Consider the following 18313-nt stretch of genomic DNA (forward strand, 5'->3'; position numbering starts at 1 on the left):
TGCAAGCAGGGTTGGTGATTGGAGGGCTGTTTTCATAGAATGGTCTGGGAAGACTTGCAGAAGGTGAGTCCAGTCACGGAGAGAGCCAGGCGGGGAAGGTTGGGAAGGGCAATTCCAGGTGGGGGCAACCGTGAGTTCTGAGGCAGGGAGCTGAGAAAGCCGACATGTTGGAGGAACAGCCAGGAGGGAGTGAGGGAGTGGGAGAGAGGCAGGGAAGGAAGTAGAGAGCCACGCAGGCTCCTGGAGGGAGCCCTGGGAAGGACTTTGGATTTTATTCCAACTGTGAGAAGAAGCCATTGGAGGGTTTTGAGAAGGGAAGTGACATGATTTGATTTGAAAAGAAAGCTTGCTCTACTAGAATATGGATCTAGCAGTCATTTATCAGGAGTGCCTGTGACCCTCGTGTAGGTTAATTTAGTCCAGCCTGATATTACTGGATCTGGACTAAGTGCATTTTTAACATCTCAACAGTTGAAATACAGCATCTATTTCCATCTGTATCTTTGTCTTTTCTCTATGTATTTCTTTGACAAAAGGGCTTGTATGAAGATGGATTGCTTTCTAAAGAGAAAATATTGTCATCTTTTGAGTTACTGCTTGTGCTGTCTTTTATCTTTTTATAGTGCAACTTTTGAAAAGCTATGCTATTTGCTCCTTCCTTCCTTCTTTCCTTTTTTAAAACAAATACTTAATGTTTCATAAGACACCTAGATTCCCCGCATGCAAGTGTTTGGGTAGTATTTGCTGGGTGGTGTTTTCCTTTTTTGTGCAAACAAACCTTGGAATATTGAATAGTATTCACAGATGGTGGAATTGAAACTTTCAGTTCTATTTTCTTTGCACACACCTTGTTTGAGACAGATGTTTGCTGCTGATACGCTGATAACAATGTTGCGAAAGTGAAATTTAAATTGCCTTAAAATGTCTCCTGAATATGTCAGCCTCAAATCATGTGTATTTTGTGGCAACCCTATTTTCTTAAAGCTCAGCTATGATACAAGCCCAGAATGCCCCGTGTGCCTCTTGTGTGCAAGTGGCCAGCACACCCACTCTCAGTCACCTTGGGGAATATTTAAGGGCAGGCTGGGCTTGCTGCCCGAATAGCTTACTAACTGCCCACTTTTGTGCTCAGGAAATATATATCAAAGCCACAAGAGGGCAGCTTGTCCAGTGAGTCGAGGGGTAAAAAGTGCTTTAGACACAGGATAACGAGGGTGAGAACTTCTGAATTTTTCAAAATGTTTCTTGCATAAGGAAGCTTTTTTATATTCTTAGCCAGCTTCATCCATTTCAAGAGACAGTGTTTTTGGAAATTAAAGGTTTTAGGGCAAGTTCTTTCACTCAAATCTATTTTCACTTTTGTTTGGAATATGAGTACCCATTTCCCCTTGAACTCCCCTTTCCCCCATCTTCCAGCCCTTTTATCCTTGTTCAATCTTTACTGAACTATAATTTACACATAGATAACATTCAAACAATTTTTAGTGCTATGTGGAACACATACAGCCATGGAACCACTGCCCTCATCAAGATATAGAAATTCCCAGCTCTCTAGAAAGTTCTCTTGTGTCTCTTTGCAGTCAGTCTCCCTTTGCAGGTCCGAAAACCCTTTGGATCATTAATCTTTGAAATTTTTATAAAGCATTTTACAAAGCATTTTATAAATGTAAAGTAATGATAATGCACAAATATTGGGGCCCTTTCTAAGAAGCTGTGTGAGGGCTCTGGAGAGATTAAGGAAATTAGAGGCAGCTCCTTTCCAAGACAATTATATGAGTTCTTACTCTTTATAGTTGTGGTGGTAGTTTTAATCTGGCTCATTTTCACTGAGAGGGAGGATTATCGTTAACTGCACAGTTGATAATTATCCATTTGTTCTTTAAAGTTTATTTGTGCTCTAATAATAGCTGATTTAATAATAATGCATTTCTGGCACTTAACTACTTACTGGTATTAATGAGCTCAAGGAATCTTCTCTGTGAAGGAAGTGCCATTATTATCCATATTTAGATGAGGAAACAGGTACATGTGACTTTGATGGATGAAAAGGATAAGTAGAGTTAGTTTCTTGATGTGAAATGTAAGATAAATGAAATTAAAAGCTTAAGAAATGCATGTTCTCATTGATCAAAGTAGTACCCTTAAAAAATTAGTGCTTCGGGCTTCCCTGGTGGTGCAGCGGTTGAGAGCCCGCCTGCGGATGCAGGGGACACAGGTTCGTGCCCCGGTCCAGGAAGATCCCACATGCCGTGGAGCAGCTGGGCCCGTGAGCCATGGCCGCTGAGCCTGCGTATCCGGAGCCTCTGCTCTGCAACGGGAGAGGCCACAACAGTGAGAGGCCCACGTACCACACACACACACACACACACACACACACACACACACACTATATATATATATATGTATATATAGTGCTTCTCTAGATGCACATAATGTCCTTGGGCAGTGTCGTCTGTGGCCATGGGTTGAACGCCATGACAACTTCAGTTCTGTATCCCTGACCTTGCCTGCCAGGCATCCCTCTGTCTGTTTCCCTGGTCCCCGCCTTCATCTTCTCCAGATGGGTCACCCTGCCTTTAGCCCCTCTGCATCGTGGTCAGGAGATCTTTCTAACAGGTAGTTCTGGTAATGCCACCTTCCTGATTTAAATTTTCCAGTGGTTCATTGTGCAATGAAATGTGAGTGCCTTGCGTTTTTCAGCTGCATGTCCTGCTGCCCCCTCCGCTGCCCACCCTCAGTCCAACTACTCGTCATTCTCCAAAGATGCTGCACTCTCTCAGGTCCCCATACCCAGGAACTCACTGTGCCTTCTGGCTGAAAAATGCCCTCTCCTCATCTGTCATCCCTGTCTGCCAAGCAGACTGTTATTCATCCTCCAGAACTTGGCTCACGTCTTCCTTGATTAACCTTGACAGACTTGCAGTCATCTTTCCACTTTCCATTGCTCCTTGTGTCTTAGAGCTGGTGTCCCATTGTTTCATGATGGTCTTGTTTCATGTCTGTGGTCTGCTAATCTGCGGCACCCTGGAGGGCAGCAACTTTGTCTTTTCAACTTGGCGTCTCTCGCCTAGCTCAGTACCTGGACTCCCTATTCCAGACCATTATATACCATGAAGGCAGAGAAGATGCCTCTTTTATTCACCACTGCTATACCCAGTGTCTGGCTTAAGGCCTGACCTGTAGTAGGTATTCAATTAATATTTGTTGAAAGATGAATAGTGGGTGTTTTTAAGTGTCTCATTGCAATGGTTTAGCCCAGGGATTGCCACTGAAAGATCCCCGGCATAATCAAGCCATGGACATATTCTGTGTGGCTTCCCAGTATTTTTTTAAGATTAAAAATTTGGTACCTTTCCTATTTACCACTGTCTACACCACTCCTGTTATTTTTTGCTCTTAGTCTACTTCCTCATTTGTTCCCTGCCTGGTCCTGAGACATAAGGTTGGGGGTACAGAGAGGGAGGTAGTGTATTAGACCTCTAGGGCTGCCATAACAAAATATCAATACCACGGACTGGGTGGCTTAAACTAGAGAAATTTATTTTCTCACAGTTCTGGAGGCTGGAAGTCCAAGATCAAGGTGTTGGCAGGTTTGCTTTCTTCTGAGGTCTCACTCCTTGGCTTGCAGATGGCCACCTTCTCGCTGTGTCCTCACATGGTCATCCCTTGCTTTATATGTGAATGTATCCTAATCTCCTCTTATAAGGACACCATTCATATTGGGTTAGGGCCCACCCATATGACCTCATTTAACCTTAGTTACCTTTTCAAAGGCCCTATCTCCAAATACTGTCACATTCTGATGTACTGGGGCGGGGCGGGGGGCGGTGTCAGGGCTTCAACATATGAATTTAGGAAGGATACTATGCATCTTATAACAGGCAGGAACATGCGCTCTCAGGTACTATGGTCTCTGCCTTGTGTCTGACGAGTGTTTTAGAACTCAGGAGCCATGAGAGAGAGCACTTTGCTCACCAAGGCAGAATCTAGATGGACATAGCACTAGATGGACATGCACCTGCTCCAACACCTGATCTCCTCCACTCTGATCACTTTGATCAGGGGATCATATTCATGTTTCCTAAACAACTGACATTTAGGTAAAGTGCCAGGTAGAACTTAGGTGCTTTTCAGTTTGGAAATATATAGCCTTTCATCCTATTCACTCCAAAAGCTGACGTGTGGGCTGCAAACTACCTTTGCCAAGGGTTCGGTGGACAGTCGAGGGAAAAGCCTTATAGTGACACGGCACCACCTCCATTTGCTGTAAGCAAACAGCCAGGTCCTTTATTACCCTTGAAACCAGCACTCGTGACACAAGTTGGACTCAGAAACAAGTCAAATGCCAACTTTCTGAGGGTCAAAGTTCCTTCAAGCACTGTGTTAATCAAAAGCTCAACCTTAGTTAATTAGGCCATTGAGTTGGGAAGAACTTTGGAACAAATGATTACCTAGTTCAACTGCAGGAGTTAGCAGAGCTCAGTATTTTGTTTCCCAGAGGTAGCTTGCAGACTTGTGGTCTTTCTTGGAGCGGGTGGTAGTGAGACTTCTGTGGGGTTTTATTCATTCTCAGTGAGTTGTAGCATAATAAAGTCTGCTGTACAGAGCCTAGTTAATCAAATGTATTTAATTAAAGATGAAGTGGAATAGGTAGGGAATATTGTTCATATATGGGCAGAAAAGCTAGCTGCAAAGGGCTTCCAAAGGTAAAGAAATATTTAAAACACTAACAGCTCACAGGGCTTTAAACAATTTTGAGTGTTTGGTGATTTACCCTGAAAGACCGCAATTTAATGTGCCTCTGCAGAAAGACATTTAAATGAATATAATAATCATAGCTGCCCTCCATTGAATGTTTTCTCTCATATGGGGCCCCAAGGGCTTCATATATGTTGTCTTGTTTATTGTCACAATGTCCGTAACACGTGGATAAACAGGCTCATATTAGATGAGAAAAAGGAGGATCAGAGAGGTTGAGTAAAACGCCCAAGGTCACCCAGCTAGCAAGCAGTAGAGGTGAGTTTTGAGTACCTGGCCAAACCTGTGAGCTTCTCCTCCCCGTTATACCACCTCTTTATACGTTCCTCTTCTCTCCTTGTTGGACTGAGATTTTTTTCCCTTGAATGTCCTTTAGCTAATATCAACCTGAATAGCCTTGTGGAATTGGCAAAAGGGCATGACCTATTTTCTCCATGTATGTGAGCCAGTGCAGATCTCTTGTACTGACCGGTTATGTAGCTTTCCTTGTAATCCATGCACACACAAAGGTGTGTATTAATCGTAAAACACCATATTTCTTCTTACCGCTTCCCCTCCAACCACTTAGCCATCATTTACTGCATACTCCTCCTTAGCCATCTCTGGGTCAATAGTATTATCTTTTCCATTTCAGAGTTTGGGTAAGAGAAGCATCAGGACACCTCGCATTAGGTCACCTAGCAGAGATCGGCCACTCCTGGGCTCAGTGAGGAGGTTTGGTAAGTCATCTGGCTCCATCTTCACTGGGGCTTAAAAGAACATCATTCAGGGGTGGAGAAAAGTAGGTGAACATTACATAGTGACAGCCAAATGTTAATCCTCTCTCATTTTTTAAACCAACACATCGTTTTTTTTCTGGGTATTTGCCTAATTTACTAGGCCAGAGTGCCCTGTATGTTTTTTGTTTTTTTTAATTAATTAATTAATTTATTTATTTATTTTGGCCGTGTTGGGTCTTCATTTCTGTGCGAGGGCTTTCTCTAGTTGCGGCGAGCGGGGGCCACTCTTCATTGCGGTGCGCGGGCCTCTCACTGTTGCGGCCTCTCTTGTTGCGGAGCACAGGCTCCAGACGCGCAGGCTCAGTAGCTGTGGCTCACGGGCCCAGTTGCTCCGCGGCATGTGGGACCTTCCCAGACCAGGGCTGGAACCCGTGTCCCCTGTATTGGCAGGCAGATTCTCAACCACTGCGCCACCAGGGAAGCCCACCCTGTATGTTTTGCAAGTACCATTGTCCCCAGAAGACTCCCACAGTCAAAAAGAATGACAGAAGCTATATTTGAGTGACTTCGCTTAAAGTCTTTTAATACTGAGTTTTTCTGTAGTGTACACTGCATTTCATCAACTGTAGAATACACTTCCCCCCCACAATTTAACATGTCTGAAGTTGGGATACATCTTGTGGAGATTTCGATTTGGTGAAACACAGCATTCCTCTAATAACCCACAAATGACCAGCATTAAGTGTTCTCTGCCTCCTATTTTTCACAAAGCGCAAGTGCCTTTAAAAACTAAAATTTTTGGTGACTCCATATGATGGTTTTGAGACGAGTAGCCTGTGGACCTCCTAAGCAGCGGTCCTGGCATTCAGAACAACCCATGTGACATCACGGAGCAGCCTCTTAGGCAGCAGGTCCTAGAACAGATACTCTTATCCAAAGCCTGGCTCCCTTCCAGTGCTCTGTATCATGGGATTTACAAGTCAAATACTCTGTTTTAGAATATTTCACTACTATGTCCCCAGAGTGATTTGTTAGCATCCATTTATGTGTGAATGAGTCCAAATTCACATTCATGTTAAATGCATGGGTAAGTAGCATCTTTGTAGAGGTAATGCCACAGAATGGACAGGATTCTCCAAGTCACATGGGTCTGATTTATACAGGCTTTAAGATTTGCAGAACCTCTGTATTATAGGGCCCCATGGGTGATAGTACATTAATCCTTAAATCAGTAGGGGTACAGGTAAATTGGTTAACTAAGGTTTTTCCCTGCACCTACTACGTGCCAGGCTCTGTGCCAGGTACTGGGTAATTAAGAGATTAAGACAGAAAGGATTGGTTTTCTGCCTCCAAGAACCTGGTCTAGTAGTGAAGGCGGACATTAAATAATTGAGTTGTGAGTGGGCTGAAGAAGAATTACAAGGAGTTAAGGGAGTTTAAAACCAGAGGACCTGCTCTGAATGTCAGTGACCACTGGTGAAGGTTTCTTGGAATTTAAGTGCTGTTTTAACTGAGACCTGAAGGAGAAGGAAGGAGTGGTTTACTAGGCAGAGGGCATCTGGGGGCAGGTGGTAGTGACATCAAATGAGGAACAGCTGGAGGGTTTCAACATGGGCCAGCGAGTGTCAGGTTCAAGGAATAAGCATGAACCCAGTGGGGAAAGAGGTAGAGGGAAAATGGCTTCAGATGAACAGACGTCTGTCCTAAAATCAGGATATAGTCACGTTTCTTGAAGAATATTTAAAAGCCCTTAAGAGATTTTTTGTTTTTGTGGTTCAGACATATATTCTTCCTTCTCTATTAGCATCATTTCCTAGAGCTGGATTGCAAGTCCTGTTTTCCTGCCAATCCTTTGAATTCTCCCCAAATCTATGTTCTTAATTCCCTTCATCTACCCCTTACAGGAAGGTGATCAGCTTCTAGTGAGAGATTGTTTTCATTAATAAATGTGTCCACTTTTCTTTTTCTCTACTTACTTGACGGCATCAGGGAAGGGTGATCACTGGCATAGTATAATACATAATTCCTCCATCCAAAAGCCAGATTAAAAAAAAAAAAAAAGATGGTCTAAATAGAACGGACAGAGGCCAGCTACTTGACTCTGCTTCCATTTTGGACCATCATGAGATTCTCAGGTTTTGAAACTTCATGCTCTATGTTCACATTTTCTATCCAGAGTACCGCTAAGCACTTGAGGAACTTCATTGACAGATTCGGAAATTCACACACGTGCATGTACACACATACGTGCATGTACGCACATACGTGCATGTACACACATACACATACCATATACAACATGGAACCCAAGTTCCACTGAATTGGCCTTCTCAAGCTTGCTGGTTTCTTAGTCATGAGTGAATTTGATGTCGTCATTTTCGAGAGGTCTGTTGAGTGTAGGCCCACGCTGCTCCCGGGCCCCTTGAACTGTTCTTGTTCTGGGATATCTGCTGATGCTTCAGTTGTCTTGAGAACTTTAAAAAAAAAATGTCAATGCACAGGCCCTGCTCGCTGAGACACTGATTTAACTGGTCTGAGGAGGGACCCGACTATCAGTATTTTTTGAAAACTCCACGATTGAGTCTCATCTATGTCCCGTGTGGACAACCACGGTTTTACACTTTTGCTTATTAACCTGGTGAATGGCTGTGTATTGCTTTTTCCGGAGAGCATAATTTGCGTTCTGTAGTAGCTGTTTTTGGGCTTGTTTTTCCTGTGGTCTGCGAAGATGGTTTGGGCCTTAAAAACCTTTGGGTCTTAGGAAGACTTTGCCACTGCTTGGTGGATTCCTGTCTGAGAATGGATCCCCTGTTTACACCACCCCATTACATGTCCTGGGAACCACACCTACACGTCCTCCCTATGACACTGTTCAGAATATACAGTTTAATTACTTAACACCTAAAATTTTATAGATTACAGGTGTATCTATAGATACAGGTGTATCTGTAAAATAGATACACCTGTAATAGAACTCCCGTTCTGTGTTACTGGTACAGCTTAAAGATCATGGGAACATTTTTGTCTTATGACAACCCCAGCTATCTATCTGTTGTGATGTTCACTTAAAATGAACAGAGACATAACACAGACACATTTCAGTTCCATTTTAGGTCTGGGGGAAGGTCTTGAAAATCTCATCTGACCTTTACTTAGACACCAGTAAGAAGAGATTAAGAAGTTGATCTAGACCAGTCCCTAGATGCTAAAATGCAGAAACCAAGGCTAGGGGTTGAGAGAGAGGCAGTGCATTGAAATAGTCAAGCCTAGAACTCAGGTCCCAGGTCCCTTAACGCTAATGATCTTTTCTCTTCACTCTGCTGTCTCACTTAAAAATTTTTTTGTGGCTTTTCCTCTTTATTCACACTACCACCTTCCTAGTCCTAAATTTATTCCTGAATTATTGCAATAGCCACGGAAGGGGGAAAAAAACCCAACAAAACCCAGAAGAAACTGCATCAAAATGCCAGCTACGGTTGAGTGTGAAAGGTAGAGGTCTAGATTTAATTTTTATATCTGCTTTTCTGTGATTTATACATTTTCTTTAATAAACAAGTATTACTTTCCTAAAGGAAAACCATAAATAAACCATTAGTGGAATAGCCTTCTTACCGGTTTCTGAATGTATGTGTCTATTACGCAATCCTGTTTGTGGCTCGCTATCAGATCAGATTCCTAAAATATGTTTTTCTCCTGTCATTATCCTGCTTAAACCTTCAGGGGCTTCTGTTGCTCTTGAGAAAAAGTCTAAACTCCTGGAATGCAAAGGTCTCCTTAATCTAGGTCCCACTTCTGTCTGTCCCCGTATCTCCACCTCACCCAGTGCAATCTTCCCTTCTGGCAGGGCCAGCATCCCCCTTGTCCTAGAACCAGGAGAACTCTGTCCAGTTCTTCGGATCATGCTGTTCTCCACTTGGAGAGCCCCACACTCTTTGTCCCTTTCTCTTTATGTGTCCAAACGTTGCCTTTCTAAGCTCAGCTCAAGTACCTCCTTCTCCTGTTCACATTTGTCACTTTTTATCTGTATCAAGGATGGCAAATAGGTTTCATTATATATACCAGGTCCAGACAATTGAGAATAACGTTGCATGGGGAATCCTGAGAGCTCATCCCTGCTCAGAGGGGAAGGGTTCTGTGATCACCAGTGGTTTCTGCCAAAGGCACAATAGGGAGAAGTGACAGAGTATTTGTTACCTATCTTCCATCCAGATGTATAACCATTCTTTCAGACCTGTGATGTCCAATACAGTAGCCACTAGCCACATGTGGCTATCTAAACTAATTAAAATTAAATACCATGAAAAGTTTACTTCCTTAGTCATGAGACAGGCTGGGACCTGGGACCCTTTACTGCAGTGCTTGCACCTGGACGAACGTCTCCTCGAGAGCAACAAAATGCAAAGAAACTATGAGGGACTAAAAATAACTGCAAGCATGTGCAGTTGGGGCAAATTATGAGCATGTCACAAAAAGACCAAAACCCAACTGCCATTTCTGAGGTGCAGGGAGCAAAAGCAGGGTCCTGAGCATGACCCCTGCAAATAGCACCACCAAGGGGGTGGGCAGACCACCAAGCCACGGATCCACCCCATCCTCACCCCATTTAGGGGACCAGCTCACCCCGCCTCGGGGGGTGAGCAAGGGAACCTATTACCTGTTTTTGCTCCCTTGGGCTATAGCAGGAGTCCCAATAAAGCCTTGCCTAACTTCCTCTTCTGGCCTCTTATCAATTCTTATTGATTAACGGGTCCAAGAACCCAGGTTGGTAACAGTAGCACTACCCACATTTTAAGTGCTCAGCATCTACACGTGGCTGTACTGGCCACCATATTGAACAGCAAAGATAAAGAACCATTCTGTCATCACAGGAAGAACCATCAGCTCTGTTTTAGCTGTATAATTAAATAACAATGTAAGACAGAATATATTTGTTTCATGTGTGTGTGCCTTGTTTTCTCAGTGGGCTCAAAAGCTTTTCATGGGCAGGACTCTTCTCTTACACTTGTTTTGTATCCCAGAGCACTGAGCCAGTGCTGGGCATGTATGGAAATACTTTATAAGTATTTGTTGAATTGAGTTTTTAGTACTAACTTGGCAATGTGCTATAAAGTAGAGTAGTAGAATGAGAACTAATTTGGAAATCGGGAAACCAAGTTTCTGGCTCAAGCTCTTCTGCCAGCTAATGTGTAACTTGAAATATTTCATTTAACCAAAGTAGGTCGTAGTTTCCTCAAATGTAAACAGTTATGGACTAGACTACATCGGAAGATTTTTTCCAGGTTTGGAATTTTGTGATACATAGTGTTCATTTTAAACAGAAATGCACTCACGCACACACACACACACACACACACACACTCAGAATGGAAAACTAGCCTGTTAAAAAATATTCTGGCTTATTTTAAATGCCTTTTATCTAATTTCCTGACTATATAACACTATCATTTGAAGGTTTAATTTCCTGCCAGATCTACAGCTAAATTCTTCTTTGAAGAGGATCATAGCAAAGGGAAGATGCCTCCACAAGTGGAGAATGTCAGACTCGGCAAGTGCGATGGAGAATTAGGTAGCCTTTGTCAGTAAGAAGGCAATGGAACAGCTGTCTCATGTTATGACAACCAGACTGCGTGCAGAAACCTCCAGTTTATGCCGCCCACCCTTTGCCCTTGCTCTAAGTAAGAGATCAGCAAACTATGGCCTGCTCTGCTGCCAGTTTTTGTATGTAGCTAAGAATGGCTTTTACATTTTTAAGCGTTTCCCCCAAAAAAGAAAGAGAAAGAAAAATATGTAACCATATGGCCTGCAGAGCCGAAAATATTTACTATCTGGCTCTATACCAATGGCCAGTGACCGTCATGTACAGATCCAACCACTTTTCAAGGCAGATCGCTTTCTGAGATATCATAAGGGCCTGTAGCTCAAACACAGTGGGATAAAACTCCCTGTTCTCCAGGCTCTGAAGACAGGGAAAAGCAATGGGCTGGTGGGGCGAAGGCCGGGCCCCATGGCTCCACCGCCTTTGTATCTGAAGCAGGCAGAGGCCTTGACTCTCAGTGCTCTGAGTGCAAAGCCAGTCCTTGGATCCAGACTGTGCATTCTGGTCTTGACATTGGAAATTTGATGAGTCACAGTTTCTGGCTGTGTCCTCCTTGACATTCAGCATTCACAAGAATAAATTCTGAGGGTTCCTTGAAGGGGAAGGCGACACTCCGTGGTCACCCAAGCTTATCTGAGGAGGGAGCCGGGCTTGCATCTCAGCTTGTTATTCTTTTTCTTTTTCCTCTCTCTGCAGACACTCCTTTCAGTGCTTGAGTTATCTAGACTGAGTGTGCAGATAGAGAGACTGCTGGGAAGGCAGACCCCGCCACCAGGGCAGGGCTGGGCCAGTATCTGAACTCAAGACAGCAGCCCTGCCTGGTGGGCCTGAGGCGAATGGCAAAGTTGACAGTTTTAAAAGTAAAAAATGACTCTTTTACTTTTCCTTCAGATGCCCCACAGCAAGGGCCCTTGGGTTTCCCCAAACCCTCTTTCTCCCTCGGCCTGCTCTCTAGGCTCTCACTAAATCTTTTTTTTAAAATTATTTTTTATTTATTTATTTATTTTTTTCACTAAATCTTGATTTCTAAAATGCACATCTTCATTATCCAACACCCCAGTTCTGGCATCTTTTCTTTTCTGATCTACCCTTTTTTCCCCCCTCCCCTTGTCTCATTCTCTCCTCCAGGATAATTTTCAAAGTTCTATCACCCTTGGCTTCTGGTTACACACAACTGCCTTTAGTATAATGTAGGGTGCCTCACATCTAATAAAAATCCAAATTTACAAAACAAAAGAGATTTGAAAGGTAAATCTTCCCTTTGTTAAAGAAATTTTCCCGAATGAAAGACTAGTATCTCTCTTTCTCCCTCCCTCCCTCCCTTATATGTTTAGCACTTTCTACATTTCATTATAGCCCTTGGTGATTGAGGGTGGGCCCCTAGTTGGCTGCAAGCAAATTCATTTTTGTATTTGCAGGTCATGGGGCACCCCTTTGCCCCCATCCTGGATCATAAAAAAATTTACTTTCTCTAGTTTGTTTACTGTCAAACCTGAGCTCATTAAATATATCCAGTGGCCTGGGTCATGGTCATACAAATAATAGGACCTTGGCTCACTTACAACAATGGTTGCATTTGCTTCAGCTAGTACGGATTCATTTGGAGAACTTACCAATTTATTCTCAAGGATGATCCTAGCCCAGCACCAAGCTCCCAGCAGCTTCCAATTAACAGTAACGAGCAGTGCCTGTGCACCATTTCTCCATTCTAGAATTCCCAGCCTGGAACAGTGCTGTTGTCATGCCCAGGGAAGCATCCATTAGGAAAGTCTGCTCCGAGTCAAATGCTGATGGCCGGTTCTGGATAGAATTCCCTGACACACAGCCTTGGTTTTCATCATGGTTCTGATAGCAGAACACACAACTATGAGACAGAGAGAAGGGAAGCAACAGAAATCGATTTGCTAAAATTTGAGATGCAAATACACAGAAAACCCCATCATCTTTGGGATTCTCCATTATTCAGAGTTCAGTGTAAGCCTAATAGTTACAAGCTGAGATTTGGGTGTCTGAGTTCCAGTCTTGCCTTCCCCCAATAACTAGCTTTAGTTAACTAGGGATCATAATAATACTTGCCACATAGGATTTTGGAATGATTGAAGAGGTAATATTTGTCAAGAATTTAGTGCTGGGTCTGGTACACAGTGGGTGTTTAATAAGTGTTGGTATTAGTGTGTTAGTACATGTGTGAGGGGCATGGTCTACTGCAGCTTTTCTCAAACTTTTTTGGGCTCAGCACATCTTAACAGGCAAGTAAAATAAAGGACACTCAATGAGATGTAAACTTCAGATAAGCAATAAGTAATTTTTTGGTATAAGTATGTCCCAAATATTGCATGGATACTTATGCTAAAATATTATTTGTTGTTTATCTGAAATTCAAATTTAACTGGGCATCCCGCATTTTTATTTGCTAAATCTGGCAACCCTGTCTTTACATTCTTAAGAATTATTGAGGAACCTGAAGTGTATTTGTTTATGTGGGTTGTATCTGTTACTATTTACCACATTGGAAATTCAAACTAAGAAATTAAAAATATTTATTTATTAAGTACTTAAATAATCGTGATTTCTTATGTTAACATAAATGACATTTTATGAAAAACTATATAAAAAGTAGATGGTAGAAACCACATTATATTTTTGCAAATCTCTTTAATTACTGGCTTGATAGAAGTCAGCTGTATTCTTTTTTTTTTGCGGTACGCGGGCTTCTCACTGTTGTGGCCTCTCCCTTTGCGGAGCACAGGCTCCGGACGCGCAGGCTCAGCGGCCATGGCTCACGGGCCCAGCCGCTCCGCGGCACGTGGGATCTTCCCGCGTCCCCTCCGTCGGCAGGCGGACTCTCAACCACTGCGCCACCAGGGAAGCCCCAGCTGTATTCTTATATCTGCTTCTGCCTTCAGTCTGGTGAGATATGTTACTTTTATCAAAGTAAACAAAGAATACTCAGCTTCACAAAGATATGTATTTGGGAAAGGGAGGGGTATTGTAATAGCCGTTTCAGATAATTGAGAACATTCTTCTTTGATATTAAACCCAAACTCTACAAGAGATAGTTTCTTAAAGATTAGTTGCAGTGTAGAATCTGAAACCATATCAATGAACTTTTCATACTCATATTAAAATCCACTGGTTTATCTTGTACTTTGAATGGATCTTTTACTATGCATGATTCTATAACATCGTGGATTGGTCATTTGGAAAATATTAGTTCACTGAGTTGTGAAGATGATCCAAATATTGACACATTTCATTATACAATATTTTAAAAAATCACATTTAATAATGTCACAACTAATCTCATCAGAAAAGCACTTAATTATTGGCAAGCTGTCAAGCTCATGGTGGTGAATTCAAGTTCTTCAAAATTTTAACTTTTGCTAGAAAGCTTAAATTTTATCATTGGAAACAAATAGTAATACTATTAGTTGTGTTCTTTGAAGTGACAGGCACACTTCACTCATTTTTCCAGAAATTGTCTACCAAAAACCCACATCCGGATAGCCATAGTTTATCTGCTTCAAGTAAAAATAGTGTTCCATGCTTTCCATGATGAAAGCAGCTGTAGCTCAGTCTGTAACTCAGTCACACACATGACTTTCCTTGAGCCTATGATCATAATTTATTATGCAGCAAAAGTGCTTGTACTTGCTTCCCATTTCATCACAAAGAATATTTAAAAAGGTATATGCTCAAAACATAATAAAATTAATATTTTCCTGCTTCAAGTATGTTCTTAAGAAAAACTGCCTCTTAAAAAAAATAAAATAAAAACAACTTCTAGTGCCTGGCAATAAAAAAATGCTATGATTACTAGTACACATTTGTGCCACTGTCTTATTCTGTGCTGAGGTACCAGCAGTTTTACCTTCTGCCTTTTCATCATTGGTGCAAATGTCAACACAGTGAAAAAAAGGGCAGAAATGTTAGTATTATTATGAAAATAGTTTTGACTTTGCAGACCTCTGAAAGAGTCCTAGGGTCTCCCAGGGGATCCAGGGACCTACCTCACTTTGAGAACTACTGATCTAGTGGCTGATGACCCAGTGAAAGACATTCCTGGACAGTGCAGATTCATCACGTGTTCCCTTCATCTGTTCCACCGTCTCCTTCCTGAAGCAGTTTGGGAAGACACCAGGGACTATTGGGACCTTCCTTAGGGTTTGGTTTAGGCTGGACTAGGGAACCAGCAGTTTCTGAGGCCTCACTCACAATGCTCTCTGAAGCCCTCTTCAGAAAACTGAAGTGGCTTGAGTGATTCAGGGGAGTTTCATGACCTTTCCAAGATTCTGGGAGACCTACTAGTTCCAAATAAAATATTCACCTCCTGCTGCTGCTTCCTCTCCTGTCACTAGTCTCCGAGAGAGCACAAAACTCCTTTCAGAATCTGGAATCATCTTGCAGGCCAAATATATGCTAGATTCAAATATACCTAAGCTAGAGGTGGGCCCCTGGAACTCACAGACACTCTGGAACAGGCCCACGGTGATAGAGCAGCACACGCCAGAGGTTGTTTTTTCTGCCCTAACAGAACTTGGCAGTTAAAAATACTAGGGGCTCACCCGCATGCTGGCATACCCAAAACAATAGCACAAAACTCGATTTAGAATTGCCTGGCTGGAAGTGGGAAAATGCTATTATAAAACATTGATATGGTGTAGAAGGCACGGGTCTTCCTCAGGGACACAGAATTTAGTCTCTGAGCAGCAAGAGGTAGAATATTTGAATACAGTAGCACACCAAGGGCTATACGTAACACAGGGAATTTTAACACAACCTACAGTGTTTAAAGTCAAGTATCAAATTTGTGACCATAGGAAAAAAACGAACATAAAGGCGTACGTGAAGTAGGGAAATCCATACTATCTGGATGGTTTTTGTGGTCAAATGAGGGCCCCAATAACAGAGTTTGTCAGTAGATTTCAAAGTGAGCAGGACAGATTGTCTTGGGGATAAAAAGAAAAGGTGAAAGGAAGGGATTGGGGAACTCAAGGAAAAGGAGTTGAAGAACAGGGCCGAACGGGTTCTCATAGAGTCTAGAAAGCATACACAGGTGGCTCTGGATTTGGGCAACAGACACTTAGTCCCTAGACTGAGCAGGCTGCAGGGTCCTTGTGTCAGGAGAGTGTGGCTCAGGTGAAGAGCGAGGACTCGGATTGGATCTGCTTTGATTCTCAGATCTGCCCTTATTGGCAAAGTGCGTGCCCTCGGGCAGGCTCTTTGAACCTATCTCCTCCTCCTCTGTTTGATTAAATTAAATGAGATTGTATATCAAGTACCTGGTGAATTGTAGGCATTTAATCATTGGTTCTTGTTTCTTGGCGTGATTTGATGGTTAGTTTATTTGCTACCCTGTCTTTATAATCCACTTTTCTCATTCTCTCTGAATACAAAACAAAACCAAAACAAAACCTACTACATCAAAACCCTAAACTCTTGGGCCTCCAGTCATTCCTGGAGTTTACTCTATGGAGGCACTACTTTGGATTCTGATATTATGTCTTCACATTTTTTTCCTTCAGAATTAAGATATATTCCTTAACAGTAAGCACTGGACACTATGCTAAGGGTGCAGAGGTGGATACTGTTATGGTCTAGAAAACTTTTGACATACACATAAATATGCTGGTGCAGCGTGGCATGGGTACCCAATAAGGAAAGACTCCTATGAAGTGAATAATTATTCCCCAGTCATGCAGCTTTGTCACTTTGGAGATTTGCTTCTCTTGGGTTTGCCTAAAGAAGGGCACACAGGGCCAGCAGTAGCCAGGAGGTGCGTTATGGGGGTCAAGTGATAGACTCTAAAAATAGGGTGAGAGTTTGACAGTCCAGAGAGGGGAAGAAAGGAGATGAGGAGAAGAATGCTCTGAGAGGGGAATATGCCACAATTAGTAGTGAGACCCGATTAGACCAGGTGGGGACTTTGGGGCACTGAGAAGAGGTACATTTGAGGGTGGGGAGTCAGGTGGTCAGGGCCAGGAACGGCAGTAGGGCAACCCTGGCCTGTCAGGAGAGCCAAACTTCAGCCCCATGACCTCGGGCCAGCTGTTGAATCTTTCTGGATCTCTCTTTAGTAGAATCTGGATGATAACACATCTATCTCACCTCCCTCACCGGCTTGTTTGATATATCATGTAAAATAACAAGAAACAGGATGATGGGAATAATTGCTGTGCACATCTCTCTCTCAAGGATGCAGGGCAGAAAAGGAAGGAGGGTAGAAAGGGGAAAAAAGAAAGAGAAAATGAGGAAAAAAAAGACAGAAGGAAAAGGAAAGGGAGGCAGGCAGGTATCTATGTTAGAGGGCAAGATGAATTCAAGAGGAGAAATGTGAAAGCACAGGCACTGACAGCCTGGGCTGGAGACCAGGAAGGCCCCCTCACCACGCCCCTGAGAGGCAGATAACGGGCATTTAGGATACCCACCCAAGGCAGATCAGTCATAGCCCTAACCTAAGGCATCTGTGATACAAGGAAATTGAAAACAAGATAAGACTTATGTACAGGAGGTAGGGGGGAGAAAAAAATGAACAACAACCCTAAAATGCTTTGAAAATGTGTATATGCCATTTTCTAGGCTCTCAGATTGGGAGTGCTGTCAGTTCTTTGGCAAATCTTTTCTGTTTCTAGACATTTTTACTTTATAGATGAGGGAACGGGCTCAGAGAGGTTAAGTGATTTGCTCAAGATCACACAGCTGGTGTGAAGAAAAGCCATGACAGCAATTCTGTGTTCAGTTTTCTTTTTTCCCCGCTGGATATACTAAAGGTATGAAATGCAGAATTCTAAGTATTCCTGGGGACTGGGTTAGGGGGTAGGGCCCAGAGAAACGGTTTTCATAGTTGCCTAACCTGGCTGTGTGTGAGATTCCAAAGCCAAAGTCACTTCTTTCTTCTCCTCTCTACAGCCTTGGTCTCTTTTCATAGAGTAGGCTTGACCGTCACTTGATAATTCTGTTTTCTCATTTCTCAGTTCCAAGAGCAGGTAGGTGCAAGCGGCCCACTTGAGCTCCAGACTCCAGCCATGTCCATATGTAGTTTCTGTAAAGCCAGGCCGACGATCCCTGGACACCCTCTCTTTTTATCTTGTTAACCCTGGTGGTACCAAGAGGCACCTGACATTCTGGGTATGCTAATAATTCAGTGCCCGCAAGTTTCTGTTATCCTCCAGTTGTAATTGTTAACTCGAATGGAATGCAAAACTTCTGGTTTGGAGCAGAGTTGGTTTTTAACTGTGAA

At 42.8% G+C, this 18313-nt stretch overlaps 1 protein-coding gene across 1 annotated transcript in view; it reads left to right on the plus strand.

Moving 5' to 3' along the window:
• Positions 1-18313, plus strand: part of RBM47 (RNA binding motif protein 47) — a 210259-nt gene that overhangs the window by 108854 nt on the left and 83092 nt on the right. The window contains exon 3 of the mRNA XM_065877361.1: positions 5393-5477. The gene's annotated coding sequence lies outside the window, so the exon portion shown is untranslated. The remainder of the gene's footprint in view (positions 1-5392; positions 5478-18313) is intronic.

Source organism: Phocoena phocoena, chromosome 5 (assembly GCF_963924675.1).
Source record: "Phocoena phocoena chromosome 5, mPhoPho1.1, whole genome shotgun sequence".
Taxonomy (NCBI): Eukaryota; Metazoa; Chordata; class Mammalia; order Artiodactyla; family Phocoenidae; genus Phocoena; species Phocoena phocoena.